Source organism: Canis lupus, chromosome 16, assembly GCF_011100685.1.
Source record: "Canis lupus familiaris isolate Mischka breed German Shepherd chromosome 16, alternate assembly UU_Cfam_GSD_1.0, whole genome shotgun sequence".
Lineage (NCBI taxonomy): Eukaryota > Metazoa > Chordata > Mammalia > Carnivora > Canidae > Canis > Canis lupus.
The window spans coordinates 11,086,540-11,108,660 of record NC_049237.1 but is presented as its reverse complement, the minus strand read 5'-3'; the positions used below and the strand labels follow the sequence as shown (position 1 = coordinate 11,108,660).

Genomic DNA, 22,121 nt, shown 5'->3' with positions numbered 1-22,121 from the left:
TTCATCAAGACAAATAGGTGCCCCTGTAGTTTCTTCAGAATCCTCAACCTATTTTCTTCAGTGACATTGTCCTGCCAACGATTCATCATATTTTGCTGTTTTAAGAACTTTCATAGTGTGATACATTTTTAAGCATCAAAAGTGTTATGATAACCCATTTCTATATACACTCCAAACCCTTCCTCCTCATTACTATATTTCTTCCTCAATGAACTCAATAAACAAATGTCCCTCATAACTTTCAACTGCTTTTCTCCTGGAGAGTTTTATCCACTTGATTTACACTGCCTTGACAGAATGGTTAGCAAGACTGTCTTATCACTATGACGTGATAATGTCCCCATGCAGAATCTGAAGTCTTGCTGGAACTAAAGCTGACAGAAGCTATTGATATTTTTATACAGTTGTAGGTGAGACAACAGAGAGATGTCAACAGAAAGCGCTGACAGAGGGACAGGCTGGACTTGTTCATGCAACACAGATGAAGAGTCAAGAGTGTAGTCACTGGAACAACAAAAGCAAATAAATAAAAACAAGGAACTTAGTGGAAGTGTTATGAAAGCCAAGTAGAGAACTAACCTGAAAACGGAGGAATGCAAAAAAGACCAGACTGAGAATCATAGAGCAATGTCTACAAAAGTAGAAGAATGTGGGACTGAGAAGTCGATGAATCACTAGAATCTTCAGAATTATACGAAAGTGGAGAAGATGTCCTCCCAGGAATTAAGCTTGGGACTGCGCACCTAGAAAAAGGTATTATTGCCTGTGTCTCTGCCCCTCTCTCTCTCTCTCTCTCTCTGTGACTATCATAAATAAATAAAAATTTAAAAAAAAAAAAAAAAGAAAAAGGTATTATTTGTGGATACTTTCCCCCCAGTCTCAGCCAACAATCACTAGTTTTCGTGGACTGTTGTTCCTACACGCTTGAACTCACATAGGTCATGCAGATCCAGGAAGCCTTTGGACCACAAAACAGGTGACAGGTTACAGAATGAGAGGAGGAGAGCCAGGACAGTCTCATGAATTCAATCTATCCAGTTGAAGCCCCATGCCATCCATGTCCAAACCACATCTTTCCTACTTACAATTTTTGCTTCTACGCTATGTTGTACCTATTGTTCTTGGTACCACCTTTTAAAAACCTTGTTACTGGTTCTCACCTGCTTCTCTCCTGATTTGATTCTATGGATGGTAGAACCTTGCATATCACTGACCTCTTATTCAACTTAGTCCTTACCTTGTAGTGGCTGTGGAAATCACAAATTGACAAGATGCGTTGTTTGGAACACCTTTCTGACACCTACAGAGACTGCTTGGGAGAGGTATGTCTTTGTTGTTAAAAATCATTTATTTAACTATTTTATTTATTTGAGAGAGAGAGAGAGCACAAGTGGGGGTGTGGGAGGGGCAGAGAGCAAGGCAGCCTCCCCACTGGGCGGGGAGCCTGACGCGGGGCTTGATCCCAGGCCCCTGGGGTCATGACCTGAGCCAAAGAGAGATGCTGAACCAGCTGAACCACCTAGGCATCCCTCTTGCTAAAATGATTATAAATACAGGAATAGAGTTTTAATAGTACACCACAATCCAGATGAATACATTTTAGGCAACTGGGCTAAGAGCTCCTGTCAAATTGGATAAGAAGGTTGCCCCATAATGCACTTGAATAAGATGGACTTCTGAGTAAAATAGAAGAATACGAGTTAGGACTGGAAGAGAAGCTCTCATTCAAGAAGCTGTAGGAGCTCAGAAGCACTGGGAAGACTCAGAGAACCTTTGGGTTCTTTGCTCCCCCTACTCCATGATGTACACCAAAACTTAGTTTAAAAAATGCCATCATTCATCATTCATCTTCTTATTTTTGCTATATTACAATTTTTATGAGTTCTGGTCACCTTAATCCTATTATGGAATGCATTGGCTAGTAGGTTGTACCTGTTGGGAGAGACATTTCCCTGTAGTTAGTTAGGGTCACTGTCAACCTGAAGTTCAGCAGGCCTGAGCATTGGGGCACATTCTATGGGTCTTTGCACAGGAACATGCCTATGAGGCCCATTTATCAAATTGTAGCACACCCACAAACGGCAGGCCCTGTGTCTAAGGAATGTGCTTTCTTATTAGATGAAAGGTACTATTTCTTGCCCTCCCCCACACCCAGAACACACTCAGTTTCCATAATAAAAGTTTGGTAAGGGCAACCGGGTGGCTCAGTGGTTTAGCGCCGCCTTCAGCCCAGGGTGCAATCCTGGAGACCTGGGACTGAGTCCCGCATCAGGCTCCCTGCGCGGAGCCTGCTTCTCCCTCTGCCTGTGTCTCTGCCTCTCTCTCTCTCTCTCTCTCTCTCTCTCATGAATAAATAAATAAATAATATCTTTAAAAAAAAAAGGTTTGGTAAGATGGTGTTTGGATAATACAGAAGGCATGAATGTAGTATAATACTTAGGCCATAGTCAATATACAAGACGTCCTGCCTCCTCTCTCTGAGGGATGTTTTTGTTGTCTTACTCATAAAAATGAAAAATAGATGCAGTGGATAGTGAACTGGCACAGATATTTAAAGGAATAATTTATTCCACCAAGGGACAAAAATACCCAGCCAGGAGGCCACACTATTGTTCCTGCCTCTTAATTCCAAAATAAAATGAGACCATCACATAGTAAATCTATTTGCAATTTAAACAAACAAACAAACAAACAAACATGCATTGTAGCTCCAATACCACTATTAGTTCCACTTTGAAGGGAGAAGGTAGAGAGACCCATAGAGAGGAACATCCCAGCATTACAAGAGCAAAGAGAAACACTGGCAGTAGTCTAAAGTTGTTATTCTATTTTTGTCTAAAATAAATGCACCGGTAGGGCTCTCTGACTGAGCAGTGGTCTGAGCTGGAGCTGGGATTGCACTTGTAAAACCAGATGCTGCTGTCTTCCTCCCCTCTTCCATTTCTAGGAATTGTGTAGTAATGATGCCACAACACTCACAGGCAGTACTAGACAGTAGGGGGGGAGTTAGCTGAGTATCAGCCCTGCCTCACATGTCCCTGAGAACAACCGCAGAACAGAGGTCGTGATTACAGAGTAGAATTCAATGACAATTATTCCTGCTTATGTTATTAATTGGGAGCCCTCTACACATAACCCAGATGTGCCAAGGAGCCTGTGACTAATGTCACAGAGAGAGCCTTTCAGGATCTGCAATTTTTTCACACGTCATCCCCAGAAACTGTTAGTAACAGCAAAATCAAGTCATTTAGAACACATGGTCAGATTTTTCTCATTTCCCATCCTCTGTGCAGGGCATGCTGCAATGAATTACCTAGGGAGCACGGAAGAATAGTAAAACTATTAATCCGTACGTGCCTAGAGCGCTTTAACAGCTTACAAAACACATACATACACTTACCTCATTAGCCTTCACAACCATATGAGACAGATTACTAATATACCATTTTTACAAATAAGAGAGAGGGAGGTTTAGCAGGCACAAGTAACTTGCACTGGAGCTACAATGTATATTTTTTATTGCAAGGTCAGGGGACTATCTATGAGGAACTGAAAAACCAGCTAAAAAAAATAAAAATAAAAATAAAAACAAAAATTTAAATTTAAATTTAAATTTAAAAAAGCCACCAGCTAGCTCACAATTGGGAAGCACCCATCTATCATCAGACACGCTTTCTGAGCATCACGTTATCTTTGTGGAACACTAGCTATCCGTCCATTCCAGGCTCAGGAGCAGAGGGCACTCGGAGCATTTGATGTCTCCAAGAGCCACATTCCTCAGCACATGGTCCACAGACTGGCGCTGGTCTGCCGTTTGGAACTGGTCTGCAGTGTGATAAGTACCAAAACTGAGAGTAAGCGTTTGGAAAATTTTATGGCAATTGGACACAGTAATCTTGTGTCTGTTGAATTAAAAAAAAAAAAAAAAAAAAAAACCTGAGACTTGACTTTCAAATGTCCTTTAAAAAAAAGTTTTATTTTTCTGCTCGTTTGTGCTTATTGTATTTTACAAAAAGGGTCAGTCCACCACTGACTGTGGAGGAGAAGGATCCCTCTCCAAATTTGGCATGAGAATCATCACTGCTTTAGGGAAGGCTCACTCTGCCCTGCCTAAGGGCAAGTCTGTGTCCAAATTCAGGAGGGTGGCCTTAGCAGTCTCTGTTCCAGACTCTGTTCCACCCTGTTTAATTGATTTAGCCTGGATCCTGTCTCAGCGGTCCCTTCTCATTGTTTTCTGAAGAAATCAGAGTTTGCATCCACTCAGTAACTTTAGTTTCCTTTTAGGTCTGTTGTCTCCAGCTGGAAACGATTCCAGCCTGATAGTCTTGCTATTTAAAGCCAGAATTCACTAGTAAATTCACTGCAGAACTTCGGCCTCCAGGATATGCCAAGTGAATGGGTGCTAATGGCCACTGCTGACTGTTAAAATATTTTATTTACTGGATACATAACATTCACCACCTGAATTTTTTAATAAAAAATGTTTTGTCTTTCAAAAAAAGAAAGAAAGAAAGAAAGAAATCTGAGTTTGTATAAGCACGTCCTGTAGGGCCTGTAATAAGAGTGGTTGTGTTAGTTCTCTAACACAAATTAGCACAAATGTAGTGCCTCAAAACAACACCCATTTATTATCTCTCCGTTTCTGGAGGTCAGCAGGCTGAGCACGACATAACGGTTCTCTGCTCAACATCTCACAAGGCTGATACCAAGGTGTTGGCAGGGATGTGGGCGCCTCTGGAGTGAGAGGCACTCTTCCAAGCTTATTCTGGTTGTTGGCAGGATTTAGTTTCTTGTAGGGCTGAAGACCTTGTTTCCTTGCTGGCTGTCAACAGAGGTCACAGTTGGCTCCCAGAAGCTGCCTTCAGGTGTTCCTCATGTGGCCTTCCTCTGCCGGCAGCTCACAACATGTTTGTTTGCTTCCTTCCAAGCCAGCAGCGGGTTCCAACATTTGACTTTCTTTTAAAGGGCTCATCTGATGAGGTCAGGCCCACCCAGGATAATCTCCCTTTGGATTAACTCAAAGTCAACTGATTAGCGACCTAATCTCTGGATTGCTATCCCGTCTCTTTCACTGTTCCCACCCATGCTACAGGGGAGAGAATCGTACAGGGCATTTATACCAGGAGTGAGAATGTGGGGCTCATTTTAGAATGCTGACAACCATAATAATCAATGCATGATAAAAAGACACAAGGAGGGGATTCCTGGGTGGCTCAGCGGTTTGGTGCCTGCCTTTCGCCCAGGGCGGGATCCTGGATTCCCAGCATTGAGTCCTGCATTGGGTTCCCTGCATGGAGCCTGCTTCTCCCTCTGCCTGTGTCTCTGCCCCGTTCTCTCTCTCTCTTTCTCTATCTCTCTATCATGAATAAATACATTTAAAAAAAAAGACACAAGGAAAATGCATTGCTCTGTGAGTCTCTGCCCCTCTCTCTCTCTCTATCTCTCTATCATGAACAAATACATTAAAAAAAAAGACAAGGAAAATGCATTGCTCTATGAATGTTCTCAGTACTCTCTTCAATTAGTTTCCCTGAAAATACTTTTAATGAGAATGGGTAAGATGGCATTTATGTGGAATTATGCTGATTCCATGCTTGCCTGTGCCCTGTTTCACAGCAGGAAGAATCATCAGTCCCGAGAGGCATTTTGATCTTCAAAAACCAAAATAACAGAAACCTTTAATGCCTTCATGCGGCAAATCCAGACCCCTCAATGTTTTCTGCTATGGCCCTGCCAGATTGCTGGGAGTATGCTCATTATAGCCGGTAGTTATGAGTCTCTGGGACTGCAAAAGGAACAGAGTCCCTGGTCTTAGGATGAGGTCAGGAAAAGTCAGGCTCTGAGACTAACAAAACCAATGCACGGCACAACCATGCATGACAGTGTCTGTAACTCAGCCTGAAGTGTCGTTCTTGAGAGTTTCCCTCTGGAGCTACGACACCAAAAACCAAACACACGAGAAATGAATACAACATCAGCTGCAATCATGGAAATTGCAAGAGTTTTATCACAAGGTAATACCATGACCAGACACTTGGTTTTTCCCCCATCTTACGTATGTGTATATGTGTTTCAAGTATAGTTGACACATAGTGTTCCATTAGTTTCACGCATACAACATAATGACTTGACAGCTCTATGTGTTAAGCTGTGTCATCTATAATGACAACTTTGGAGGCTGATGAGAATGTTGAAGAAGCAATGATTGAAAATAGACATTTTCTTTCTGCTGGCTATTCTATTTAAAGACCACGAAGTCCCAAATCATTGCCCTAAAAAAAATCAATACCTGTGGTGATTACATCTGCAAGGGGAAGAAGTATCACCGGAGTTTTGATGACTGTTCATTCAATACCATTCAATTTTGTTCATTAAGAATAGGAAGTAACATTTTTATGGTACTTCCAAGGAAAAAAAAAAAAAACTTCCATTATTTCATAGACAGAGTTTTATTTATTCTAACCTTAAAGTCCCAAAACAATCTTCTCGTTGTGATCTGTTTTTTCAAATAGATTAACCTAATTGGGGAGGGGAGAAAAAAAAAAAAAAGATGTTCTGGGCAATAATTAGAAACAAAAATTGTTAACTAAAATAAGTGAAAAGGGGGGGCACTTATTAAGGGGATAGCAAAGTAGAATTCTTAAAAGGGGATAGAACCATATCTCTTATACAAATAGAATAAACAAGTCAAAGATTTTATTTAACTGCCTCATTAAAGAGCAAAACAAGAGCTGTTAAAACTGGTTCAAAAGGGGATTCATGGGGCAGACCCGATGGCCCAGCGGTTTGGCGCCGCCTTCAGCCCAGGGCATGATCCTGGAGACCGGGGATCGAGTCCCACGATGGGCTCCCTGTGTGGAGCCTGCTTCTCCTCTGCCTGTGTCTCTGCCCCCCTCCCCCTCTCTGTGTGTGTGTGTGTGTGTGTGTGTGTGTGTGTGTCTCATGAATAAATAAATAAAATCTTTTTTTAAAAAATGAAGCAAATAGAAGAGATTAAAGATGTTTGAAAAAATAATAAATTAAAAATAAATTTAAAAAGAAGATTCAGAGTACCACATATTTAAAGTCATACAAAAAATGCTGACACAAATTTAGAAGTGTATGCAGTTACTCTTAGATGAATGGAATAAATGGAATTTTTGAAGTGAGCAACAAAATGCAGACTTCTTGTATTCTACCGAAGTCTTACCAATTTGTGAGACCCACACAGAAGGAAGGCAAATTATTTTACATTAATAGGCAGCTTTGCATGATTAAGTCAATGGGTTGGAGGTGAGGGGGGCTTCACAAAACCAAACTGTCTCCATTCTCTCGGTCTAGCTTTGCCAGTTCAGTGATCTCATCAATGTTAAAGGTTAGATTTTTCTGTTTATTGTTTGGTGTGAAAACTAGACTTAAAATTTCTCTTTAACTCCCTGACTTCATCCTATTGTAGCCCCAAATCAATGTATCTTTTCACCCAGCCTTTCCTTCCCAAAGACAGCCTTCCTGTTCCAGATTTGCTAACAGAAGGGGACACTGTGGGAACATCTTGATAATTGAGACATCGTTAGTCTAATTACTTATATCACACCCCTGCTTCACCTTCGCCCTCCCCTATTTCTTGGAGAAGCATCTGTTAAATGTCAGTAGTTAAGATGTGTCAGACAGAACCCAGAACTGCATGGCTTAGTTTGTTGGGAGGCAGCCAGAGAGGAGAAGAGGAAGAAAAATATTTCTTTCAAATTCTTTTTTCAGTTGTCAGTCCTGATTGTTTTACACAGAGAGGGAAGAGTCCAACAAAAACCTAAGGAGAGGATTTTTGCGTGCCTGTGTGAGTACGTGTGAGCATACTGTGAGTGTGTGCATGCAAAACAGAGAGAGAGAGAGAGGTTTGCTAATCAGCCAAGGGTAAGAGTATAGATATATGCGGGAAAAAGCATGACATCATTGGCATGATTTATGTGCCAGTTAATGAGTTAAAGATTTAATGGCCCTTTAAATAGGGTGGAGAGAGGAATACATATAAAACTCAGCAATACCACTTATACCCTGATGGATCAGACATTAAAATCTAGCTACTGAACTAGAGGCCAGTCATCTGTATGCCTGACACTTTGGGGAGGATATCTATTGCTCTCTGGAGATGGTCAAAATTATATATACTATCAGTGAAATGCAAAAAGCAACAATTCTCTCCTGTCCAATGGGTGTTTCACAGTCTCTATATGTGTGGAATAAGGGTACCACCAACAGTAAAACAGGGACTCTCTCCTCAGTCCCACAGAAGAATGGCTACTTCACGGAAACAACATTTCAGTATCTGTGGAGGTTTAAATCATTTGAGGAAGAAAAATATGTTTGTTCAAATATTACCACTTTATTTTGTAAATAAGGGTGTCCTCGACAATCACTAATATGTGTTTCAGTCCCATTAGATTCTCAGTTGGGCTGCCCCTAAAACCACACAATTCCATTTCAGACCTACTGTGTCAGAATATCCAGAGAAGTGGCCCATTTTAAAAATCCCACAGCTAAAAAAAATAAAAATAATAATAATAAAAATCCCACAGCTAATTTGCATCTATGCTAGTTTTCAAGAACCACTTTAAAGAAGATTCAGGTTGCCATACCTGTAAGATCAGTAGCCATAGCTAGCAAATGGACGGGCATGCTACATACATAGGATAAATGGATACATACATAGGGAAGAAAATAACTTTTGGAAAAATAGGTAATACTTAAAATAAAAATCATTAAAAAACTTTGGATAGAAACAAAGACCAAGGAAAGGAATATAAGTAACTAAGTACACATTTTAACCCTCTGTCTGAGCCTTTCATAATGTTGACTGCCACTGACCCCTATTTCTGCTCACCAGACTGAGCACACAGGACTCTGTATCTCAGTGAGGTCAGGGGCTTTGCTGTGCTCTAATATCTTCATAGTTTAGAACAATCTGGAGCACAATGTGGACTTAACAATTGTTGAATGAATGAATTCTTGGAAGAAAGAATCATGTTCTCAGAGTCAGAAGTCATTTGGCGATGCAACTGCTTGGCGTATGTACAGCCCTTTGATTTTTATGTCTTGAAGTTTTTTGCTTTTCCTTTTGTTTTTCTGATGTGAGAACCTCACTATTTCAATCACTGATTATAGCACAAATACCTTTCCTGCATCACCTATACCTTTGCTTGTAGCCAGGGCCCCATATGAGCTGTTCTGGTCCACACACTCATTCCTCTGCCTCTTAAGTCCGGTATCCCCTTGTGCTCCCTAATGGGAGAAACTTTTCATCAGGCTGATGCTCTCTGCACCAAGATCTGAATTCTGTTTTCAGGGACCAATAACAATAAGAAAAAAGTAAACTAAACTGGTTAAATGCACCTTGTTCCTGTCACCCTCCACCAAGCATACCTCTTTAATATGTTTTTTCCCCATTAGAAAGAGGTTACTTTTGGCCATGAAATCACCCACTTCCCTTCTCCAACTATAACAGGCATTAACAAAAGCCGAGCTTTTGCTTACTTCTCTGGTTTCTATGATTTACTGTTTGGCTCAGGCTTTTGGTTGAAACTGCTCTGAATTATTAAAGGGAACAATGTGTCTTCCTCTCTCTAAACATTTTACAATGTTTAATAAAACAATTACTTATTCACTTAAAGCTATGTCTATGAACTATAGCTTTATCTCACTCTGAACAGCAAATTAAGTTGCTGGTGACTCAAAATGCAAAACCCAAATATTTTTTTAGGAGAAAATATAGGTCACGATTTTTTTTTCTTTTTCTTTTTTTTTTTTTTTTTTTCTTTTAGCAGAGGTTAAGAAAAATCCTTTCTAGGGCATGACACCAAAAGTAAGGAAATTGTTGAACATTCTCCTGATAAGAAATTCTACATGGAATAAAATGGCTTAAGAAACTTAGGGTGCAACTGATAAAAATGAAAGTATATATCTTCAACATAATTTTAATAATATATATAATATACAGCTACTATTTTTTATTAATTGCAGAGTGATCTTTTAGCTTTGTATACATCATTTAATTTAATCCTCCCAATAACCCTGTACCCCTATCTTATAGATATAGGCACTAAAAAGCTCAGTGATCTTGCTCAAAGTCCCAGAGCTAGGAACTGAAGTTTGCACTAAGTTTTCATTGATTCCAAAGTCTATGTACATAACAATTATAATACTGATTTGTAAGATTATTACTATATATATATATGTAAAAATTAATACAGATAAATGATGACCAAAAAAGAATGTCCCATAGGAAACTGGATGAAGGGACACCTGGATGGCTCAGCAGTTCAGCCCCTGCCTTCAGCCCAGGGTGTGATCCTGGAGTCCGGGGATTGAGTCCCACATCGGACTCCCTGCGTGGAGCCTGCTTCTCCCTCTGCCTGTATCTCTGCCTCTCTCTCTCTCTCTCTCTCTCTCTCTCTGTGTGTGTGTGTGTCTCATGAATAAATAAAAATAAAATTTAGAAAAAAGGAAACTGGATGAAATAATAATATTGTCTCATTTTGAAAACTAAGTAATAAGATTAATCAGCTTAAGTATTTTTTTAACCAATACAGTTCTTCATAGTAATTGGAAATGATTTTATTTATATCGTCTGACTTTAAACATCAAATGTAACATAGTTTTGAGTAAAAACACGTTACAAAATAAAACTACTCTGGGGTGCCTGAGTGGCTCAGTTGGTTGAACATGCCACTCTTGATTCCAGCTCAGGTGATGATCTCAGTGTTATGAGTTCGAGTGTCAGCAGAGCATCGAGCCCCGAGTTGAGCTCTGCACTCAGCAGGGAGTCTGCTTCAAATTCTTTCTGCCCCTCTACCTCTGCCCCTCCACCACTAAAATAAATAAATAAATCTCAGAAAACCTATCTATCATCTATCTATCTATCTATCTATCTATCTATCTAAAAAATACATAGGCTCATAAATTTCAACAAATATTAGTCTGGTTGCTAAAATTTAATAAAGAGATAGATATGTGGGTACATAGGCAATGGCTTTGTCATTTTCATGGAATATTAATTTTTGGTATCTCATAAGCCAGTCCTAAGTCAGTTACTAAATACCAACTGCTACTACATCAACTAAAGCTGTTTTAAACTGCCATTGGTTTCTGCTGTGTAGCTACAGAAGAGTTGAGAATGGCAGAAGGCTCCATGGAATGAAAAAGTGAAACAAGAACTTTTTCAGATCTGCCCGATTTGTCAGGCTCCTTTGCCCTGCATCTACCATCAGTGCTTTGGAAATGACAAGAAAGAAATTATTTAACAGAAAGAAAGAAGGACAGAACCAAATTCCCTTTTAGTGTTGGATGCCTAATTACTACTTTTCCCCTTTTTTCATGTACTGGGTGTTTTCTTTTCTTTTTTTTTTTTCATTTATTTTATAGAAAGTAAATGGGAGCAGGTGTTAATGTGGAGTAATGTGCAGAAACAAAGCCAAAACCATGGCTCTGGCTTTGCCTTTATTACAATTGTTTTTATTTTAATTTGCTCGCCTGCCAAGTGTTACTTGGGAAGAGCATCATTCCTCAAATAGAACTATAAAAGTCACTAGTTCTGCAGAATCCGAAGTAGTTAGGTGCTCTATAAAACAACTGTCTTTAATTCATTAGTTTCAGTTTGAAAATTTTGATGCTCAATTCTATTGATTACAATTAACATAAATAGTATCCTTAGCTACTTTGATGGCAAACGGGACACACTAGTCCTATAAGGTCTGTATTTATAAATTGAAGTGATGAAGGGTCATAGCTTGAAATGACCTAAAATCCTCATGCTAATGCATAAGTTTATATTAAGATTGTTTTCACAACTAAATAGAAGCAAACTGAGATGCTAATCTTACACCGATAAATATATTTTTAGCTTATCTGATATCTTTCTAACAGCCTAGTTATGATACTACATGATACCTGCAATCTACTTCCCCTTTTGATGCCAGCATTTGATGTTCTGATCTTTCATTTATACTGACATTTAAAAACCCTCAGTTAAACAGTCGAATACCATCGTTTATTTCATACTTGCTCTAAAATTTTATGATTCTGTGGTTTTCTTGCAAAATGGTTCTATAACTACATATGGTCCTTTGCTCAGTGAAAAGGAGGAGATAAAACTTGCAAAGTAATTTTTATCTCCCGTGAGTGCCTACATGGTACATGCTTGTCTATGATGTCTCCAGTTGCAAGATAAATGAGCAGCTATTATAGGTGTTGTATGACTTACTTAACCAGAAACATCGCCTCCATGGTGAAAAACCATCATCATTAAACCAGTATATGTTGGCTTTTAAATTTTCAATATGTTGTGGTTTCCTTTCCTTCTCTAAATAAGTATTCATGTTTGCATCTAATTAGTAATTGTTTTAGATTGTTTGGCTGCTATAACAAAATTACCATAGACTGGTGGCTTAAAAACATTTCTCACAGTTCTGGAAGCTGGGATGTCCAAGATCAAGGTGTAGGCAGGTTCTGTGTTTGGTGAGATCCTCCTCCTCATTCATACTCCCATTCAGGAAGGGATTTTCCCTTTACCTCTACCCTCTACCCTCAGGACTTAATCACCTCCCAAGGGCCCCACCTCCACATACCTTCACAACACAAGTTCAGATTTATGAAATTGGAGGGAGTGCAAACATCTAGTCCATACAATATTCAAATGTTTCACACCCCATAAAACCTGGATCCTTCCTGCGCACAGTGATCACCTTCCTTTCTACTATTATGTTTGTGAGAGCCCGTGAAACAGAGTACAAGTTCACAACACGACAAAACTGAAGACACAAATCTTTTCCACTGCATTGATAGGTATGAAAAATACAATTTGTACGCAACAGCCACTAAAACATTAGAAATCATACAAGACTTCCTGACTCAATTCTGCCTCTTGTTTGTCCACTTGAATGATTATTCCAGAAAGTTAATTAGACATTTCCTTATTCCCTGACGGTTTGGTTGTTATGTTGTCCAAATGCTGTTTCCCACCTTATACAACTGAAATCTGTGTTTCAGCTGGTGAGACAGTTTCTGGACAAAAGTAAAGCAAGATGGAAGGGGAAGGTGTACAGTGTATTTTGAGGGCCCATCAAGAACATCATGAACAGCCCTCACATTGGAAAATTTCAGAGATACCATACTTGGTACTCGATTTGTTGACCAGGGAATCGAAACCTGGAGGATCCAGAGATCCATTGTATGCAAGACTGCATGAGACTCTATGTAAAATAGTGGCTATGTATTAGTGTGGGTTATTCCCCAATTGAGATGACTGAGATCCAAAACGTTCATGAGCTTCTTATGTGAAGGAAAAAAAACAGTGAGAGAGGGCAAGCTATCAAACATAGTTATAGGAGGTACAGTGCAAGGCCAAACAGTTTTGGTTGGGATCCTGGCTCTAACACTTACCAACTGAGTAATCTGAAAAGGTCACTCAACGTCTTGCAATTTTGTCATTTGTAAAACAGCAACACTAATAGTATCTACCTCGTAGGGCTTTGGGGGAGGATTGAGTGAACAAAATATATAAAGCTCTTAGAGTAATGGCTGGTGTATGGTAAATGCTATGTATTTGTTAGCTATGATGGTGATGATGGTGATGATGGTGGTGATGGTGATGATGGTGGTGACTCCTTTATCCCAACTATAAACTAAAATAGGGATTTGACTTTTTTTTTTTTTTTATGATAGTCACAGAGAGAGAGAGAGAGAGAGGCAGAGACACAGGCAGAGGGAGAAGCAGGCTCCATGCACTGGGAGCCCGATGTGGGATTCGATCCCGGGTCTCCAGGATCGCGCCCTAGGCCGAAGGCAGGCGCCAAACTGCTGCGCCACCTAGGGATCCCGGGATTTGACTTTTTGAAGAAAGAGTACAGATAAGGCATTTTGGTCCTGAAAAAAAAAAATTGTGTCTGGAAAAAAACTATAATTATTAGGTAAGGGGCTAGAAAGTTAAAACAAACCACACATGGATACTATAAAATATTAAGGTTAAAAAAAAAAAAAAGAATTTCAACTGAAATAAATTCAAAAAAGAACATCCTCTAAGATTTATGTGTAGCCAAGAGAAGAAGAAAAAGCAGAAAATAGTGTTTAATTCTCTGAACATTTCTTTATGTGGCTTCTGTGAAACAAGCAAGAAACCAGCAAAAGATCATCAGCTAGTTTTAAGACAATAAGCTACAAACTAATGTAGTAGAAACGAGGGGGATATGAAATAATTTCACGGACATTAAAAATACAACTGAAAAGAAGACTATTGATCTTCCACAGCAGTGATATGCCAGACAAACTTGAAAACGTTCCCCAAGGGGATCCCTGGGTGGCGCAGCAGTTTGGCGCCTGCCTTTGGCCCAGGGCGCGATCCTGGAGACCCGGGATCGAATCCCACATCGGGCTCCCGGTGCATGGAGCCTGCTTCTCCCTCTGCCTGTGTCTCTGCCTCTCTCTCTCTCTCTCTCTGTGACTATCATAAATAAATAAAAGTTAAAAAAAAAAAAAAAAAAACCTTCCCCATAGGGCAGAAGGAAAAGTAAGACAAGAAAACAGTGAAGAATACAACAGATAGAAGAATAATGAAGTTACAAACTCATAGTCATTCCTGAATGAACAATGGAATAATTGGACCCGAAACCATAAGAAACAAGATGAACATTTCATTAGCTAACAATCAGACAATTAGAAACCCATGAGTGTGAAGATGATCCTCATACTGGAGACGTCAGTAAAAACACACACACAACTCTCTTCCTTGTACTTACAATAGCAAAAGAGAGATTTCTATAGGTGTTCGGATTAAAAACAAAAACTACTAAAAACAAATGTTAAAAATAGAAAAGCTGGTTATGTTCAAAGAACACAATCTGTCCGTGCTTAGAGTGTCTTCTGCAATATATGATGTCAGAAAGCCACATAGCAAATTCAGTTGCAATTTGAAGGTGGTAAAAATGTATATCTGGAAGCCCAGAAAAGTTAACAAAAAAATGTATTTTTTAAAAAAGAGGAAGAGAGAAAGAATTCAGGAAGGAACAGGGCAGCAGGTTGGCCATGCCAGATTTATCCCATTTTCATTACCATTAATCTGCATACTGGTTAATGTGCCTACAGAGTCACTGAAAATTGGCTGTAGGTTTTATTTGAGCTGCAATTTGGCATTATCGATACCTCTTCTCCCCACCCATCCCCTAATAATGTCATATGATGAAAATCAAAATATACCCTTTTTAAAGGGTTCTTGGTACGTTGACAAAGACTGAGCGTACACCTTCCCTCCAAAAAAAGAAGCCTCATCAAATTTGAAAAAACAGAAATTATGATGTCATGAGCTTTGATAACTAGATAATAAAACTAGAAATTAATACAGGATTTGAACCAAAATAACAACAAAAGCACCTAGAAACTAAGATACAGTAGTCCTCCCGCAGAGTGGGCATTTCCGGGGGTCTTGGAATGTATTCCCCTAGCAGGTAAGGGGGTACTACTACCCTATTGCTAAGTAACTCTTGCAATATTTCAAAGATTCAAATACAAACTGATGATAAAATCTGCATGAGGAGAAAAAGATTCCAAACTGTCTCATTCTCAAGAGAAATGTTTCTGGCCAGCCATCAGCCTCAGCATATCCTCTCTCCTCAGGGGTCGGAGGGCTCTGGCTGGGGTGCCTTCCTTCTGTTTATGGCAGGCCAGTGATTGATTACACATCTTCATGACCTAATCAATGTGTGCTCTGAATGTGGAATGGATCCAGCAGCCAGTGGAAGAAGTGGAAAAACATGGCTATAATTATTTGGGATATGATAAGACTTAGGTAAAAGTTGTGTTTCAAATCTATAGGAATCCTATTTGGCTCTGCAAAGGGATGCCTTTTCTTCCTTTAAATTTTCAGCAGAAAGCCTAAAACTGAAAAAAAAAAAAAAAAAAAAAAACAAAACATTGTTTGCAGAAAGATCAGCAGCCAAGTTACCAGCTTTTCTCAGATGCCTCCCCAATAAAATAAGAAAATGGTCTCATTAGCAGAAAACTGTTTCATTTTTTCATTTCCATCCTTCCCTTTCAAAATGGGATGATTCCGGGCATTACTGAAAGCCAAGAAAAGCAGCACTCTGAAAGGACATGGCCAAATGTCCATGCAGCTGGGGAATAAAGTCAGGACACTGTTTGGTTGTGTTTTTCCCAAGAACTAAAGAGTAGAAAACTATGTTTGGTTGCTTTTTCCCAGGAACACTCAAGGCCAGTTGCAATGGAAGCTCAGCACTCAGCCTTGGAATGAAGACTGTTTTAATAACTGCAAGAGATGGTTGTCAAGAGAAAGGATTTGGGACATCAATCCTAGGTCCATAATGACCTTTCCTCAATCCTCAGCAAACAGATCCGATCTATTAAAAAAACAAACAAACATCCTGAGAGGAGGAAAAACAGAATGTGAAGCAGCAGCATATGGTGATTCCTACTCTACTTCCCTAGAAAGAAAGGAGGAAAGGTTGGGGGAGAGGACAACGTATAGAAAGCCAGAATTGGATTTTCGAGAAGAGAATTTGTTGCAGGCACTAAGCTTTAAGTAATTCGGATGTTTTAGTTCTAAAGGTTGACATTTCCCATAAGAACAAAGATGATCAGCTGGCTAGAGAGATCTCACAGGCAGGTGACTGACTGGTGGGTCTCCTGGGTGTCCCTCCCCTGATGAACATTAAATTCTCCGTGCTTGTTCCCTAACTCACTGTAATGTAGTAGTTTGAGTATATGCCGGTTTCCATTAGACTCAGAGGGAGGCTACCTGCCTGTTGGTTGTGCAGTGCCTGGTGACAATAACTGCTTGTTGAAATGACATGGTTATATAGATGAGAATTAATGGTCATACATATAGTCAAACTTCCACCTGACAGCAGGTATCCTCTGAGAGCTGCTAATTCAATCTGTAAAGTAGCCTCAGTGACAAAGAGCTCATTCCTTGTGAAGGCAATTCAGGTAATCTAAATCATTGGATGGTTTAATTGGGTAATTTAGATTGATAGAATACATTAAAGAAAAATCTCTTTTCTTCTATGGATTTTACCTTAATATACCCCCCCCCCTTTTAAATCTAACCCCTACAGGGGATCTCTGGGTGGCTCAGCGGTTTAGGGCCCACCTTCGGCCCAGAGTGTCATCCTAGATCCCAGGATCGGGTCCCAATCGGGCTCCCTGCATGGAGCCTGCTTCTCCTTCTGCCTGTGTCTCTGCATCTCTCTCTCTCTCTCTCTCTCTCTGTGTCTCTCATGAATAAATAAAATCTTTAAAAAAAAAAATCTAACCCCTACTAGCATCTATCCCCTTTGTCAGTATTAGCATAAGTGATTTATAGATGCAGAAATTGAGGTTCACATAAACTAAAAACTTGCCCAAAGTCACAATACCAGGAGTGAAAGTTATTCTGGAACTTGAACTCAGTTCTCCTTGTTTCTGTCAACTATGAGTTTAACCACTCTGCCATACTGAAAATAACTACAATTCCTTAAAATGGATCTTTTAAAAAAGTAGCTGCTATAGCACTTGCCATCTCAAAATACTCTCTTCCATATACCATTTAACTGTCAGTATCTCTCTCAGAATGTAGAACAAAAATAAACACTGTGTTTCAGGTTGTTATCTGGCTAGCAGAGAAGGCAGTGAGAACATGACCAAACTGGATTTGGGCCCAATAGTTCCATTTCAGTAAAATAAAATTGTGCTTGTGTTCCCATACTTATATCTGTCTTGTCATAAACAAAATTCCGGATTTTTTAAAATATGAATTGTTTCAAAGAAAGGTCTTCTCAATCCAGTTATCAAATGTACTGTTTTAACTAAAATGCAAGATCATTTATCTTTGTTAAATTTCATTATTTTGCATTAGGCCTGCCACACTCATTTTAAAAGTTAGTTCTGACATCTATCATATTAGCTAGCCTCCAAACTTTATGTCATCTGCACATTTGATAGCCATATTTTCTACATTTAGTCATGTCATTGCTAAAATATTAACAGGACAAGATAAATCACAGGGTTTAGCAATATTACATTAAAAATGCCCCTGAATATAAAAGAACCAAACAATTCTGGAGAAATTTTTCAATAGTTGGCAGGACAATAATCCAGACTGTATTTTACCATATTATTAACCAGGAAAGAAGAATAACCTTCGTTTAAATGTCATGTGGAAATCATTATACCCCACAGGTCAACCCTATTAAAACAGGCTAATGTGTTCTGACATATGCTTAGTTAGTGAATCCACATTGGCTCTTGGTAATCACATAATCTTTTCTAAAGTCTCAGAAAGCATATGTCCTGGATATATGCCCTAAATAATATGTCCTGGAATTTTAGAGGGAGGAAATATCTGTGTGCTTGGAAGGGTATTGTTTTTGGAAAAGGAAAATACAGATCTTTCAGTGAAAGATTTGGTGAAAACAAAAGATGATACTACTTGCAGTAGCGTGTTTTTGGATGTGACACGAACTCTCTCCCATTCTTCTCAATTTTCATGCCTTGGTCATTTCATTAATTTCACAAGTATATGAGCCTATATCTTGACTATTCTGAAACTCTCTTATTATATTACATAATATCATAATATTATGTACAATGTTACCGTGTTTTGAAACCAAAAGACAGGCTGTGTATTGACTCATCTTAGAAACTGGGTAATATTGCCAAAGCGATTTACCATTTGGAAGACATGTTGTCACTTCAAATCTTCTGATGACTGATTATATCGGCTTGAATATTCTTCAGAAAGAAAAACTCATCATCTCCTCGCACTTACTTCAATCAAAAATCTATATGTCCGGGATCCCTGGGTGGCTCAGCAGTTTAGCGCCTGCCTTCGGCCCAGGGCGTGATCCTGGAGACCCGGGATCGAGTCCCGCGTCGGGCTCTTGGCATGGAGCCTGCTTCTCCCTCTGCCTGTGTCTCTCATGAGTACATGAACAAAATCTTAAAAAACAAAGACCTCCGAAAAGTTTCCTGGCCAAAAGTTTGGATTTTATACAAAATTTTACTTTACCATGTGAACCTTAGTTGCAGTATTCCCAGATCTGTATAAGCCCGCATTTTCTCTTTTATGATTTCATTGATTTGGATCACATATTTTCTAGTTATTTTGATCTATCTTTGTTTTACTTCCCATGAAATAGAAATTGGTCTTCTCTAAAGCCTCCCTGGATCCTCTCGAGGTTGATTACACATTTCTTAGGTGTGCTGAGCAGGGATTCTTGAAGTTTTCGCCCAGTGGGGATGCACTGATGACTTGGTCATTTGGGTCTCCCCGCCCCCGCCCCACCCCCCCCACCCCTGCAGTGGGGACATAACTCTCACTGCAGTTCCATCAGTTTCCACATGATGGTGGCCTTGTCTCCGCAAACCGGACTTGAAGTCCCTTTGTGTGCTGGAAGTGTATTGGCCTCAATTTCCAGCTTCTGTAATAAAGCAGCTGTCAGCTTGCCAGAGCCCCTGTCAAGGGGCTGAGGTTTTCACCTTGGGTGCCACAAGCTGTGGCTGAGACACTGGGCGGGGGGTTGCGGGATGGGGGTGGGGGGGTGGGGGTTGTATGATGCATTACAGGAGAGCGGTGGAAATACCGGCACACTTTCCAGTGCTGCTTCTTTACACAACTATATTTTGGATTTGATTTTGATTTTTCTGTAGAATGTTTTTCTACCTTAATTCAAATTTTGAGGTTGGAGAATGAAAACGCAGAGTGAAAACAATGCTGCAGTCTAAATTAGACATGCAGTAAGCGTGAAATACAAGATTTCAAAGATGTAATATGAAAAAAAGGTAAAAGTATTTATGCTCATTTAATATGAAAATCATCATAATTTGGCTTACATTGGGTTAAATAAGGCATATTACTGCAAACTCACCAGTTGTGGCTCTTTAAAACATGGCTACTGGAACATAGTAAGAGCTAATAATAATAACTAGGCTAACTAACACTTTTTAAGCACCTAGTAGATGTCACAAATGGTGCTATCTCTCATAGATAATTTCCCAGGAACTCTTTGAGAGATAATATTATTGTCACTGTTTTGCTTATAGGGAAACAGATTTGTCGAGGTTAAGTTCAAAGTCACAGAAGAATTGATTAAAGAAGCTGTGATATTCATCCAAGTTGTCTAGTGGCACTAGTCTCCAGTCCACTGAGGACAGTACAAAGAAAATTAGCTTTTACTTTTTATAAAAAGTGAAACATCTTAATCATCCAAAATGAAGCCTCACCAAGGCTCAGAACAAATGCCTCCTTACTTTATGAAATAATTGAGTTGACCTCACAAAAAAAAAAAAATGAAAAAGAGGACTCATTATCGTTGTTGGCATATATTTGTCAGGAACAAGTTACTTGCAAAGCACATGAGTCCCGGGAACAAATACCACTTGACTCTATATATGTATGAACCTTGTAACTTTAATCAAAAGATGAAGGTGTTGTATCAACAAAATTTCCCCATTTGTTCACCTTTTCCTTTTTGTGCTTATTAATTTTCTGCTTCAAGTAGGGGAAGTGACACGGTACATGCTTGTCCAGGAACCCTGGCAAGAAGAGTAAACACATTTAGCTCTGGATCCCTGTAGGTGACCGCCAGATAAGAGTGGAACACTTTTCAAAAGACTGGGATAGAAACAATACAAAGATTGAAATCCCTGAGCAAAAACGCCTCTCTGAGATTTGAGGCTCACGTGGGCACATCAGCGAAAGGGCACTGGGTATTCCAGGGACAAGCCATTATATCCCGCCTACTCGTCTAATCCTGACTTGTGAACTGGGACAAGACAAAGCAAATGCACGGGAGGCAAGCATTCCCTGAGAAAATGATACTTGTTGTTTTGAACATTTGAACATTGCATTAAATCTGTAGATTGCTTTCAGTAGTATGGACATTTCAACAATATTTGTTGTCCCAATCCATTGGCATGAATTATCCTTCCATTTGTTTGTGTCATCTTCATTTTTTTAGTCAGTTTTTCATCGATGAATGTAGTTTTCAGAGCACAGGTCTCTCACTTTCTTGGCTAAGATTATTCATAGGCACATTATTTTTTGGTGTAATTGTAAATGGGATTATTTTCTTAATTCCTTTTCTTTCTGCTTCATTATTAGTGTATAGAAATGCGATGGACTTCTGTATATTGATATTGTATCCTGTGACTTTCCTTAATTCATTTATCAGTTTTGGTCATTTATCACTGTTTTGGTCGTGTCTTTTGGGTTTTCTATATATAGTATCATATCATCTGCAAATAGTGAAAGTTTTACTTCTTACTTACCCATTTGGATGCCTTTTGTTTCTTTTTGTTGTCTAATTGCAGTGGTTAGGATTTTCAGTACTATGTTGAATGAAAATGGTGAGAGTGGACATCCTTGTTTTGCTCCTGACCTTAGGAGAAAAGCTCTCAGTTTTTCACCATTGAGTAGGATATTCTGGCTTTCATATATGATTTTATTATGTTGAGGTAGGTTCCTTCTGACCCTACTTTGTTGAGGGTTTTTATCATGCATGGATGTTGTACTTTGTCAAATCTATTGAAATTACCATATGCTTGTTATTCTTTCTTTTGTTGATGCAGTGTATCACATTGATTGATTTGATCATATTGAGTCACACTTGCATCCCAGGACAAATCCCACTTGATCACGGTGAATTATTTCTTTAATGTTCTGTTCCATTTGCTATGGAGTCAATAGTTTGCTAATATTTTGTTGAGGATTTTTGTGTCTGTGTTCATTCAAGATATTGACCTATATTCTCTCTCTGTGTCTCTTTTTTGTTGTTGTTGTTTCTTTATCTGGTCTTGGTATCTGGATAATTCTGGCCTCATAGAATATCTTTGGAAGTTTCCTTGATATATATATATATATATATATATATATATATATATATATGAATAGTTTGAGAAGTATAGGTATGAGTTCTCCTTTCTTTTTTTAAGTTTATTTATTTATTTGTTTGTTGTTTGTTTATTTAAGCAATCTCCACAAGCAACATGGGGTTCAAACCCATGACACTATGACCAAGAGTCATATACTCTTCTCATGGAGCCAGCCAGGTGTCCCTATGTTAATTCTTCTTTAAATGTTTGGTAGAAATAACCTGTGAAGCTAT

General features: G+C 39.1%; 1 long non-coding RNA gene across 2 annotated transcripts in view; it reads left to right on the top strand.

The window, feature by feature from the left end:
* The first annotated feature begins 416 nt into the window (after positions 1 to 416).
* Positions 417 to 22,121, top strand: part of LOC111090243 — a 99,763-nt gene continuing 78,058 nt past the window's right edge. The window contains exons 1-2 of one of the 2 annotated variants that reach the window (XR_005371261.1): positions 417 to 753; positions 1,245 to 1,322. This is a non-coding gene — a long non-coding RNA (uncharacterized LOC111090243). Of the gene's footprint in view, positions 754 to 849; positions 1,323 to 22,121 lie in introns of both variants that reach the window. The other variant, XR_005371260.1, reaches the window with a different exon arrangement.